General features: G+C 44.9%; 1 protein-coding gene and 1 pseudogene across 1 annotated transcript in view; one reads left to right on the plus strand and one right to left on the minus strand.

Moving 5' to 3' along the window:
• LOC140468867 (multiple C2 and transmembrane domain-containing protein 2-like) overlaps positions 1-13,782 on the plus strand; it is a 487,492-nt gene that overhangs the window by 9,625 nt on the left and 464,085 nt on the right. The window lies entirely within an intron of this gene.
• On the minus strand, positions 11,595-11,874 carry LOC140468817 (large ribosomal subunit protein eL37 pseudogene; annotated as a pseudogene).

The following is a 13,782-nucleotide window of genomic DNA, read 5'->3' on the forward strand; positions in this document are numbered from 1 at the left end:
GAAGTAAAACATGGATCTGATCCCTTGGTGCCTTTCTAACTTGCTCAACCGAGTGCCATTCTTCCTGCCTTTTCCCAAATCCCTCCACTTCATTTTTATCTGGATAACCATCCAGGGCCGTCTTGAATCTGCCTCCACCATATTCCCAGGCAGTTATTCCACGCTCGCTGTGTGAAAATGTCTATTTTTCTCTCATCACCTTTACCTTATTTACACATCACTTTAAACATCGGCCTTCTGGTTCCCGTTCCTTTTACAATTAAGGTAGCATCTCCCCCTCGACTTTGTCCAGCCCCCTCATGATTTTGAAAACCTCAATCAAATCTTCTCTTCACCTTTTCTCTAGAGAGAACAATCCCTACTGCTTCAGTCTAATCCTCATAACCTGAAGTTTCTCATTCCTGCAACCATTCTTGTAAATTTAAAGAAGTTTTATTGAAAAAATACTTGGACAAAGTAAACAGAAACAATCCTTAACTTGTCAGGATCGTTTGTGAAGTGTCAGGGTTTCTGCGTTTAATCATTTATAGTTTCATTTTCCTCTTAAGTACTGAAAATTAAGCTTGTTGTTAGCTGTCTGATAGGCTGTTGGTCTGTGTTGCAGTTTCAAGCACCAAACAAATTTTTGTTTCTAGATTATACATTGCCAAAGCATTGTGCTGGATCAGTGAAAGGAGTTCCCCTTAAACTGTCAGATGTAGAGTAACTGAACTGTCGTTACAAAGTTCATTCACACGTATGCTTTCAGTCATTGACAAACATGCTTTACAATACTTAAAGTCATAGAGATGTACAGCATGGAAACAGACCCTTCGGTCCAACCCGTCCGTGTTGACCAGATGTCCCAACCCAATCTAGTCCTACCTGCCAGCATCCGGCCCGTATCCCTCCAAACCCTTCCTATTCATATACCCATCCAAATGCCTCTTAAATGTTGCAATTGTACCAGACTCCACCACATCCTCTGACAGTTCATTTCATATACGTACCACCCTCTGCGTGAAAAAGTTGCCCCTTAGATCTCTTATATCTTTCCCCTCTCACCCTAAACCTATGCCCTCTAGTTCTGGACTCCCCAACCCCAGAGAAAAGACTTTGCCTATTTATCCTATCCATGCCCCTCATAATTTTGTAAACCTCTATAAGGTCACCCCTCAGCCTCCGACGCTCCAGGGAAAACAGCCCCAGCCTGTTCAGCCTCTCCCTGTAGCTCAGATCCTCCAACCCTGGCAACATGCTTGTAAATCTTTTCTGAACCCTTTCAAGTTTCACAACATCTTTCCGATAGGAAGGAGACCAGAATTGCATGTAATATTCCAACAGTGGCCTAACCAATGTCCTGTACGGCCGCAACATGACCTCCCAACTCCTGTACTCAATACTCTGACCAATAAAGGAAAGCATACCAAACGCCGCCTTCACTATCCTATCTACCTGTGACTCCACTTTCAAGGAGCTATGAACCTGCACTCCAAGGTCTCTTTGTTCATCAACACTCCCTAGGACCTTCCCATTAAGTGTATGAGTCCTGCTAAGATTTGCTTTCCCAAAATGCAGCACCTCGCATTTATCTGAATTAAACTCCATCTGCCACTTCTCAGCCCATTGGCCCATCTGGTCAAGATCCTGTTGTAATCTGAGGTAACCCTCTTCACTGTCCACTACACCTCCAATTTTGGTGTCATCTGCAAACTTCCTAACTGTACCTCTTATGCTCGCATCCAAATCATTTATGTTAATGACAAAAAGTAGAAGACCCAGCACTGATCCTTGTGGCACTTCACTGGTCACAGGCCTCCTGTCTGAAAAACAACCACCACCCTCTGTCTTCTACCTTTGAGCCAGTTCTGTATCCAAATGGCTACTTGAGTGAGTTTAAATGCTTGAATAATTGAATTGGGTAGAATTCCTAGTCCAAGGTTTGATTTCTTAGCTGCTGCTTGAATGTTTTAAACAAACAAGGATTCTGGCTGTGGAAGCAGGAACGATGTGGATACAGCAACTGTGATCTCAGAATCTGGTTAGTGTGCAGTCAGTGTAAAAGTCACCAGCACCAGACTTTGCAGGATTTTAAAACAAATAGTATTTTTTTATTTACGCATGCTCAGCTGGGAAAGGCTATGACACACATCCAACAAACTTGTCAGAAAGATGTATTTTAAAGGCAGGAATCCATTACCAAAATAGTAGAACCAACCCAAACATGTTTCCACTGATGGGTGAGTGCCGAACCAGAGGACACAGCTTAAAAATATGGGATAGAGCATTTAGAACAGAGATGAGGAGAAACTTCTTCACCCAGAGAGTGGTGGCTGTGTGGAATGCTCTGCCCCAGATGGCAGTGGAGACCCAGTCTCTGGATTCATTTAAGAAAAGAGTTGGATAGACCTCTCAAGGATAGTGGAATCAAGGGTTATGGAGATAAGGCAGGAACAGGATACTGATTAACGATGATCAGCCATGATCATATTGAATGGTGGTGCAGGCTCAAAGGGCAGAATGGCCTACTCCTGCACCTATTGTCAATTGTCTAATTAACCATTCACATGTCTGTAAGAACCTGATTGAGTAGGGACCTTGCTCTCACTGTTGTGTTGAAGTTCAGGTCTGTTCAGATGGTGGCCGTCAGAGCTTTTGCATAGTACCTTTGAGATAAAGATGCTCCAGCATATTATGTAGATAGCTCCTGGTAGTCCTTGTAACCAGAAGTTTCTTTATAGGTGAAAATGGTTGAAGGAAGTTTTTAACAGATTTAAAGGCTCTTGAAATGACACGAAGATCTAGCTTTGTTTCTGCTATTCTTTTGCAGACTGCTTCAGAGTAAGCAGGGTTTAATCAAAACAGTCGTAAAGAAGTTTTGATTACATGATGAATGACTGTTAATGAATGGTGAAAATTGCTTATGCGATCAAGAAGTTATTGATACGCCATAGAAGGTAGATACTTTGCACTTGATAATGGAGAACCAGTCTCAATAGCTCTCCTTTGTTACCGGAGTAGACTAAAATGAGGGCGGCTTGGGGCTGCTTATCCCTGTGTCTTGTGTAAAGTGTAGAGTATCAGGTGTGGAATAAAACAGAAAGGCCTTGCTTTAAGAATGTCCATTATTGTCCACTTTGGAAGTTTCAAAAGCTTTATTACTGTTGCAGGCTGAAAAGTCAGCTGACCATTCAGCAGCCAACTTGTAGTCCCTTGAAGAAGGAATAGAGTCTTAAAAAAATGTAATAATTATTTGCCTGCATTTGTCATATTGTAGCTTCAAGACAATGTCCTCTCAGTTTTAATCTGTTTATCAAAGATGGTCTGCTTTTTGTGTAGTTACGAGCTGACAGCAGATAAGAGGAAGTACTTGGTAATAAATGAACCATAAATGTGTTATTAAATTGTCAGTGCCACAGACAAAGATCAACGTGATTAAAAATAATTTACCCATTAAAGCTAGCCTCATTACAGTCTTATAGAAGTGTCCATAATCTTAAATTAGATTGGACTTAGTCCTGGTGGTTTGTTGTCTGATGCTTGTGTATCTCAGTGGAATGCAGAAGGTTTTACTGTACAGAGTGCTGGTGAGACCACAGCTGGAATACTGAGAGCAGTTTTGGTCCACTGGTTTAAGGAAATGTGTCATTTGATTGGAGGCTGCTGAGAGAAGATTAACTCGGGTGATCTATGGGATGGAGGGATTGTCTTATGGGTAAAGGCTAAACAGGTTGGGGAACTCTGCTGACTAGAATTTAGAAGACTCAAAAGCGATTTTTGTTGAGACCTATCAGACTAAGGGACTTGACAGGATATATGCTGAGGGGACATTTCCTCTCAATGGAGAGTTCATGCCCATGGGTATATTCTCAGAGTTCAGAGAAGGAGAAAATGAGGACTGCAGCTGCTGCAGAGTCAGAGTCGAAAAGTGTGGTGCTGGAAAAGCACAGCTGCTCAGGCAGCATCCAAGGAGCAGGGAAATTGACATTTTGGGCGTAAGCCCTTCCACAGGAATGGGGAAGGCGAAGGGGGCTGAGAAATAAATAGGAGGGTGTGGGTGAGGCTGAGGGGAATGTAGCTGGAAAGGTGATACATCGGGGATGATGGTGATAGGTTGGAGGGGAGGATGGAGTGGACAGATGGGAAGGAGGATGGACAGTTAGGACAGTTCAAGAGGGCGGTGCCGAATTGGAGGGATGGATCTGAGATAAGGTGGCAGGAGAGGAGGTAAGGAAACTGGTGAAATAGACATTGATCCCGTGTGGTTGGAGGATCCCAAGGCGGAAGATGAAGCGTTCCTCCTCCAGGCATTGGGTGGCTTGGATTTGGTGGGAGAGGCGGCCCAGGACTTGCATGTCCTTGGCAGAGTGGGAGGGGGAGTTGAAGTGGTCGGCCTCAGGGCGGAGAGGTAGTTTGGTGCATGTGTCCCAGAGATGTTCCCTGGAATGTTCCATGAGTTGGCGTCCTGTTTCCCCAATGTAGAGGAGGCAACATTGAGAGTATAACAGACACAGCAGATGAGGTGATTGGATATGCAGGAATATCTCTGCCTGATATGGAAGGATCCTTTGGGGCCTAGGATGGAGGTGAGAGTGAGGTGTGGGCACAGCTTTTACACCTCTTGTGACAGAGGAAGGTGCCGGGAGCAGAGGGTGGGTTGGTGGGAGCTGTGTAGGGAATGGTCTCTGCGGAATGCTGATAGGGGTGGGGAGGGAAATATATCTCTGGTGGTGAGATCTGCCTGCAGATGACAGAAATGGCGGAGATGATGCACAGCCGGAGATTAGTTGGATGGAAGGTGAGGATGGGGGGGGGGGTTGGGGTAGGGGGTTCTATCCTTGTTGTGGTTGGAGGGGTGGGGCTCAAGGGTGGAGGTGCGGGAAGTGGAGGAGATGTGCTCGGGGGCATTGTTTACCATGTGGGAGGGGAAATTGTGGTCCTTGAAATAGGAGGCCATCTGGGATGCTCTGTGGTGGAATTTTGCCTCCTGGGAACAGATACAACAGAGGCTGAGGAATTGGGAGTAAGGGACTGTGTTTTTGCAGGAGAGGGGGTGGGATAAGGTGTAGTTCAGGTAGCTGTGGGAGTCGGTGGTTTGAAGTAGATGTCCGTGTTGAGTCGGTGGCTGGAGATGGAGAGGTTCAGGAAGGGGAGGGAGGTATCAGACATGGTCCAGGTGAACTTGAGGTCAGGGTGGAAGATGTTTGTGAAGTTGATGAACTGTTCAACCTCCTCATGAGAACATGTGGTAGTGCCAATACACTCATTGATGTAGCGGAGGAAAAGGTGGGGGATAGTCCCAGTGTAACTGCAGAAGATGGACATACCAAACGAAGAGGCAGGCATAGCTGGGGCTCATGTGGGTGTCCATGTCTACCCCTTTGGTCTGAAGGAAGTGGGAGGATTCAAAGGAGAAATTATTGAGGGTGAGGACCAGTTCTGCCAATCGAATGTGTGTGTCATTGGAGGAGTATTGGTTGGTTCGGCAGGAGAGGAAGAAACGGAAGGCTTGGAGGCCTTTGCCATGCAGATGGATGTGTACAGGGATTGGATGTCCATGGTGTAGCTGAGCCACTGGGGGCTGGAGGAACAAAAGTCTTGGAGGAAGTGGAGAGCGAGGGTATCCTGAACCAAGGGGAACAGGCCGGTGTCAAGATTTGAGGAGGTGTAGACGATGGGTCGTTCGGGACAGTCAGGTTTGTGAATTTTGGGTAAGAAGTAGAACGGGACAATGTGGGATCCAGGACTATGAGGTTGGATGGGAGATCCCCTGAGATGATGAGGTTGTGGATGGTCTGGGAGTTGATGGTTTGATGATGGGAGGTGAGATTGTGGTCGAGGGGATAGGAGGAGGAGGTGTCTGTGAGTTGGCACCTGGCTTCATTGGTGTAGAGGTCAGTGCGTTAAACTACCACTCTGCCTCCCACCTTGTCCGTTGGTTTGATGGTGAGGTTGGGGTTGGAGTGGAGGGCTGCGCATTATGAGGGTGAGAGGTTGGAGTGGACAGGTTGAGACAGTCACTGTCGCAGCGGCAGTTGGAGATAAAGAGGTCAAGGGCAGGTAACAGACCAGGATGAGGTGTCTAAGTGGCAGGAGAAGCGGTCCTTAGAGGGTGGGTGGGAGTCCTGATGGAAAAAATAAGTGCGGAGGCGGAAGAAGAAATGTTCAATGTCACGACACGTATGGCATTCGTTGACCTGGGATCATAGTGGGATGAAGGTGAGACATTTATTGAGGACTGATCGTTCACCCTCAGTGAAGGGGAGGTCTGGGGAGATGGTTAAAAACACGGCAGGGCTGAGGCCTGGGGCCTGGTGTAGAACTGGAGTGGGGGTGGAGACTGTCCCTGGAGTAGGTGTGGTCATGGTATCATTGGTGACATCAGAGTACAGAGTGCCAGTTTAAGACTCAGATGAGAAATTTATTTTCAGGGTGAGGATCTTTGGAACTCCTTGCCACAGAGAGCTGTGGGGGCAGAGTCCGAGTGTGTGTATAAGGGCCCGATAGATTCTTAATCATTCGGGGAAATTAAATATTACAGGGAAAAGATACAAAAGTGGATGTGAGGAATGTTGGATCAGACATGATCCAATTGAGTGACAGCGCAGGGTTGAGAGGCTGAATGGACTACTCCTGTTCCCATTTCTTGTAGTTTTATATGGTCTTATGGTATAGTGTTGTAGATGGAATATTTTCTGAGCTAGGTTAGGGTGAGTTTGTCACCAACAGAGTGTCTTATATTATTTCCTGTAACACAAGCCATATGTGGATATTATGGTATTAAAAAATCTAACAGATACATAGCATAGCTAACTTCTATTAGACCATGACATTGCTCAGGCCATCTGAGCATCTGGGCTAATACTAAGCTATAAATTTCAGCAGTGCAACATGCTTCCAGTAGAGTATCTTGCTTCAACCAGTCAGAGGCAAGTCTGAGTCTGAGACCTTTGTACCCCTGGGTGACATGCTACGATGCCATGTCTCTTAAAGGTATACTGATTGTGACACAGAGGTTGGCTTGAATTGTAGAGTTCCTTATCTCCCCATATTTTCATGAGTAAAGTGTATTCTGAACTCCTTATCCAGTTGAAAAGGATGGGGTTAGGGACAACTGATAATCTGGCCAATGTACGAAATGGCTTTTGTTAATGGGCTGCTTTTCCTGTAAAACAGTGACTCCCCCTTAATGGGGAGTGAATCGTCCAACTTGGCGTGTTGAACCTTGTGTTGCTGGCTTCACATGCCTGAGGTGAAGTTGGTCAGGGCAAGAATGTGAGATGGATAAGATTGCATTCCCTCCTTGGATTGGGTGGTTTAGTGCAAAGCATTCTGCCTTTCACCCATTCTCGAAAAACGACTCATTACCTTCTCAATAAATGTTTTTATTTTAAAAGTCTGGCGAGGATGGGACATGATTGGTAACTTCATTATCTAAGAGATGGAGATGCTGTGAACTCCTGACTGTAGTAGCTGGAGTATCTGGTTCAGTGTCAGAGTCATTACAATGCAGAAGGAGGCCATTCCGTCCATCGAATCCTTACTTGCTTTCTGCAGAACAATCCTCTTTGACGTGGGACTGTTCCAGCAGTAATTGTGATCTGGTCCTCATGGATATTTGAAAAATATCAATCATAGTTTTCTAGTCCCTTTTACCTTTAAGTGTTGGGTGAGCTTATCACCAAGAAAAGATGAATTAGCTTGCACAGAGTTATGGGAATCCTCCTGTCCCTCTCTGTGTGGTATGGAATGATCCAACAGGCACAAGGAAATGAGTCCATTGTAAAATGGTTGCGAAAAGAGTTTTCTTGCATTTGTGTAGTGCCTTTCATGTCTCCAGGTCCTCTCTAAAGTGCTTTTCTGTTAATTCTGTACTCTTTGAGAACAATGACAATCATAATATTTTAAAAAGATGCATGGCAGTCATTTTGAACAGACCAAGTTCCTCCAAACAGCACTGAGACTAATGAACAAATCTGGTTGAGTTTGGCTAAAAGTAGCCCGGGAAAACAGGAGAAGTCCAACCATTTCTTCAAAGGGTGAGATCTTCAGCATCCACCTGAATCTCCAAGGAAATTGGTGGGGCCTTTAGCCCTTGGGGTCCGAAGGGTAGCGCCTTTGACAATGCTGCACTCCCTTAGTAGGCCGAATAAAAATAATATTCTCTTGCGTTGGGGCCAAAAAGGAGGGAGCAATATCACTGAAATACGTTGTAAAGATGTATATTTTTATTTTTCTGTATTTTTGATTGTGGACTGAAATGGGAAAAGGTCTTAAAAGCCAAGGATTACCACACCTTTTTAAAAGTAAGTGACTTGATACTCCTACTAGACACAGCCGTTTGTTCAAGCAGTGGAGAATGTCTGTCTGCAGATGAGCTTGAGCTATGGACATGTCTGAATGGAGTTTCCACCGACAACAAGGAGCTGATTGGTCTGTGATGATGGAAGCCTCTTGCATATAAAAACTGCGATTGGCTCCCAAGTAGCTGAACAACTTCTGGATTTGAATGTTTGGGAGAAGTCAACAGATCTTCCAAAGCTGTCCTCTGTCTCTGCAGTTGAAAGCACTTCAAGTTTTAAGAAAGCCTGTTTATTTCCCCATAACAGTTACTGTAAGCTGTTTCTTTTTAAACCAGTAAGCCAGGGACATGATAAATATGGATCAGTCACCCTGTGTCTCCTGCAAACCAGTAGAAGAAGTATCTGGAGAAGGAAGATAAAAGGACAACCTGTCCTGACAAGCCAAAGATCATCTCAGTGAACTCTGGGGTCATGGACCACTGAACTGTCTTCCTCGTCTGCTCCTCTGTCCAGGGCACCCATTTTTTAATTGTGTTTGTGTGCGTGCATCTGTGTTAGGGGAGGTTAGAGTTTGAATAAACATAATAAAACTTGTTCAGTCAGAAACTTGCTCCATGCTTTCTGTCAACCTGGTTCTGAAAGACAGCTAAATTGGGGAATTCCAAATACTTTAAAATAATCTTTAACTTTTGTGATGACTCCACTTGCTTATCCCAGTGAGGGATAGTGACACGTCCTACACAGGAATTGTTCCTGTCTATGGTGCATTTAATAGCATTGCCGGAGGACTTATGAAGAACTGTTTGAGTTTAGTTGTGATGACTGGAGCCAGGAGGACTCTGTCCTGTAAGTCCAGTTTGTGCTTGACCGCTGACCAACGGGCACCCACTGAGTGTCTCTGCTGAACTGAAACCCTTTCCTTGTATGTGCAGAAATTCTGATTGCACTTGATTTCATTGTCTGCGTTTCGAAAGTGTGAGAGAGTGATTTACCAAAATGAGACCAGGAATGAGGGACTTCAATTCCATGCAGAAATGTGAGAAGCCTGGATTGTTTTATCTGGAGCAGGGAAGGTTAAAAGGAGATTTAATCCAAGCGTTCAAAATTGTGAAGAGTTTTGGCAGGAAAAGGTTTCCAGTGACAGAGAGGGTTAGTGACGAGAGGAAACGGATTTAAGGGAATTGACAGGAGAACTAAAGGCAAGACGTGAATTTGTTTTTGACACATGAAGGCTGTGGAAAATGATTCACTAGTATTGTTCTAAATAGAACTAGGCAAAATACTTGCTGGAGGAAGAGATTTCAACTACTGTGGAAATCATGTCGTGTCTACTTTGCCCAAAGGCAGATCCTTGGCACATTGTCAATTTTGTCCTGAGGGATTTTCTTGGCAATTTTCATCAATGGTCAGTGGTATTTGTCCCTTTGACTCTCGGGCAGGAGACAGGGGCCTACTTCAACTGGAACTGGAGCCAAACCTGCCTCATGTTTGTGTTATTTTGAATCACACATTGGCCGTTGAGCTAACTGTCACACACACGCACACAGCTTCCCCCCTGCCCCCCACAGATCTTTTCAAGGGAATCCAAAAGTCGTCCATAGTGGGTGGGCGTTAGTAGTCATGGATTTACATGTGGAGTTGAGAGTGTGTTGCTGGAAAAGCACAGCAGGTCAGGCAGCATCTGCGGAGCAGAAGAGTCAATGTTTCGGGCATAAGTCATTCCTGATGTAGGGGTTATTCCCGCAACATCGATTCTCCTGCTCCTCGGATGCTGCCTGACCTGCTGTGCTTTTCCAGCACCACACTCTCAACTCTGATATCCAGCTCTGCAGTCCTCACTTTCTCCTAATTTACACATAGAGACAGAGTGCATGCAGAGGGAACTGAGTGAGTCCTGTACACCTGACTACTTCAAGGAAGGTTGCTAATATTTCAGTGCTGAGGGTAAATTGAAGTCAGGACTGTTCTCCTTAGAGCGAAGAGGGCTGAGTGGTGATTTGAGGCATTTGAAAGGGCACTGGATGGTTATTTGTACAGAAATAGCATGCAGGGATATGGGGAAAAGGACGGAAATTTGCACGGGGTAATAGAATTTGTACCTTTGTTTTAAACTAAAACAAAGGCACAAATTCTATTACCTCGTGCAAATTTCTGTCCATTTCCCCATATCCCTGCTAATTATTTCCAACTTATGTTGAATGTGGGTGTCGCTGGCTCAGTCAGCAATGTTTTTTGCCCATCCCTAATTGCCCTTTCTCTGGTTGGCTTGCTCGGCCATTTCAGAGGGCAGTTCAGAGTTTGCTGTGGGTCTGGAGTCATGTGTGACGATAGCTTTCCTTCCCAAAAAGGACATTAGTGAATGTGATGGACTTTTACAACAATCGACAATATTTAGACGGCTGCCAGTTGTCTAATTTTCAATTCCGGATTATTTTATTGAATCCAGTTACCATGGAGGGATTCTGGCTCATATCTCCTGGGTTCTGGAGTTCTAGCCCAGTGACTTTACCAATAAGCCACTGCCTCCCAGGAGCAAGCGGCTATACGCTTAGCACAATTTTCTTTTATACTCATACAGCATGGAAACAGACTCTTCGGCCCAACCAGTCCACGTTGAACATAATCCCAAAGTGAAATAATCCCACCTGCCTGCGCTTGGCCGATATTCCTCCCAACATTTCCTGCTCATAACCTTATCTAAATATCTTTTAAATGTTGCAACTTTGCCGGCATCCACTGCTTCCTCTGGAAGTTCATTCCACACAAGAATCACTCTCTGTAAAAAAAAATAAAAGTTGCCCTCCTGTCCTTTTCATATCCTATACCCTCAGGAAAGACACCTACCATTCACCTTACCTGTACCCTTTGTTATTTTCTGAACCTCTATAAGGTCACCTTTCTGTGAAAGAAGCCTATTTAGCATTTCCCATAACTGAAACCCTCCATCACAACATAGAACTTAACCGCGCAGTATAGGCCCTTCAGCCCTCAATAGTTCCACAGGTCGATGCAACATTTGAAGCCCATCTAACCTACTCTATTCCATTTTCATCCATTTGTTGATCCAATGATCAATTAAATGCCCTTAAAGTTGGCGAATCTACTGCTGTTGCAGGCAGGGTGTTCCACGCCCCTGCTACTCTCTGAGAAAAGAAACTATCTCTGACATCTGTCCTATATCTATCACCCCTCAATTTAAAGGCATTCTCGGCAACTTCCTGGTAAATCTTTTGTGAACCTTCTCCAGCATGATAATATCCTTCACTTTCCAAATGTGAGCTTTGTTTAGTAGGTAGGTAGGTATACTTTAGTTCATGCAGTGCTGGAGGACGCCTTTGGGGCACGTCTGGGTCTCAATGTGGTCCCCATGTGGAAACCATTCCTGAAGCTGTGATAAACCACCTCTTAAATGCCTCACCCAACCTGAACCTATTGTGTTTCTCATTTTGGTGTCTGCACTCCAGTTATGCTTCCCCTTTCTCTTGTCGTTGGGTTTCTGCAGGTGAATTGCCTTAGCCTCACATTGCCGGCAAAACGTGTGGGTCTTGTTCTGCTTCCTACCAAATGACAATGTTCCTTTTGTCGGAACAAATCACTGCAGATGCTGGAATCTGTGTTGAAAACAACGAATGCTGGAGGTCATGGTAGGTCAGACAGCATCTGTGAAGAGAGAGCAAGCTAATATTTCGGGTCTAGGTAACTTCTTCAGAGCTGACATAAAGTGTGGAAGGGGCAGCATTTATTGTACAGTTGAGGGGTGGGGAGTTGGGTGCTGTTGTGGGGCGTGCGGTTGTGGGGGTGGTGGGGTGCAGATAGTTCAGATTAGACATCGGAGCAGTGTTCCCTTTGTCAACTTCGCTACAGGCTCAAGAGTGAAGCCAACTTTTGATCTTTTCTTTTGAAGTTCTCCTTTTGTTTTATAGTTTAGTTCTGTGACCTGATGAGCTGTTTCACTAAAATATTATCTTTAATTGATATTTGTGATTTTTGCAACTATAGTCATAAATTACATTGTTACCATAAAATCCTTACAGTGTCAAAACAGGCCATTCAGCCTAACAATTCCACACTGACCCTCTGAAGAGTATCCCATCCAGACCTATCCCCTTACCCTATAACCTTACATTTCCCATGGCTGACGTACCTAACCTACACATTCCTGAACACTACGGGCAGTGTAGCATCACCAATTCACCTAATGTGCACATCTTTGGACTGTGGGAGGAAACCTACACAGACACTGGGAGAATGTGCAAACTCCACACAGACAGTCGCCTGAGGCTGGAATCGAACCTGGGGCTCTAGTATTGTGAGGCAGCAGTGCTAACCACTGAGCCATTGTGCCCCATTGTTGCTAATGGGCATGTTCCTTTGTGGCAGCAAGTGCAGTAATTATTAAAGTTTTAATCTGTTGTGACCTGGCATACACTGAGGGCATTGGAATCAGTCACTTTGTCTTTGGAATGATTGATTCTGTTTTTAAAAAAACACCTGCAAGGTGCAGTGGAGCTCATTTAAAATTGATTTTTGGTTTTAAATCCATTTCTTGCCCAGGACTATCTCACAAAGAGGATGGGGGGATGAACAGCTGCTATTTGTGTGATAGTGCCTCCATATTTTGTTTTTCACTGAATTGAAAGCAGGATTGCAATTTCAGATAGTGGGCGATGATGCATGGAATTCGTGACTCAAGATCTGGATGAGAGGCATCGACATTTGAGCTTGAACTGATATGTGCCAAGTAGCAGTTGTATCGTTTGAGTTCCAGGCAATGACCCTCACCAATAAGAGGAGAAAGTGAGCACTGCAGATGCTGGAGATCAGAGTCAAGAGTGTAGTGCTGGAAAAGCACAGTCGGTCAGGCAGCATCTGAGGAGCAGGAGAGTCAACGTTTCGAGCATAAGCTTTTCATCCTGGTGAAGAGCTTATGCTCAAAATGTCGATTCTCTTGCTCCTGGGATGCTGTCTGATTGGCATCACCAACCATCTGCATTTGGCATTCAATTGTATGACCATCATTGGATCCCTCAATCAATGTGCTGTGGGTTACCACTAACCATGTAAGTACAAGGGTAGGTCAAAGCTTGGAAAGTTTGTGGCAAGTAACTCACCTCCTGGCTCTCAAAAGCCTGTCTACCATCTACAAGGCTCAAGGGGGAAATGTGATGGTATGCTGTCCATTTGCCTGGCTGAGTGGAGCTTCAACAATGCAAGAAGCTTGACACCATCCAGAACAGAGCAGCCCTCTTGGTTGGCGTCACATCCGTCACTTCCGTCATTCACTCCTTTCATCACCGTCTACAAGGTTCACTACAATAACACACCAAGCCACCCTCAACAGCACCCTCCAAACCCATGGTTCTACTATCCAGAGGGACAAAGGCAGCAGATACATGAGAGAATCACCCCTTGCAAATTCCCCTCCAAACCTCAAACCATTCTGGGTTGGAAATATATCACTGTTCCCTGAATGTTGTTAGGTTAAAACCATGGAACTCCC

The sequence above is a fragment of the Chiloscyllium punctatum genome, chromosome 48, assembly GCF_047496795.1.
Source record: "Chiloscyllium punctatum isolate Juve2018m chromosome 48, sChiPun1.3, whole genome shotgun sequence".
Taxonomy (NCBI): Eukaryota; Metazoa; Chordata; class Chondrichthyes; order Orectolobiformes; family Hemiscylliidae; genus Chiloscyllium; species Chiloscyllium punctatum.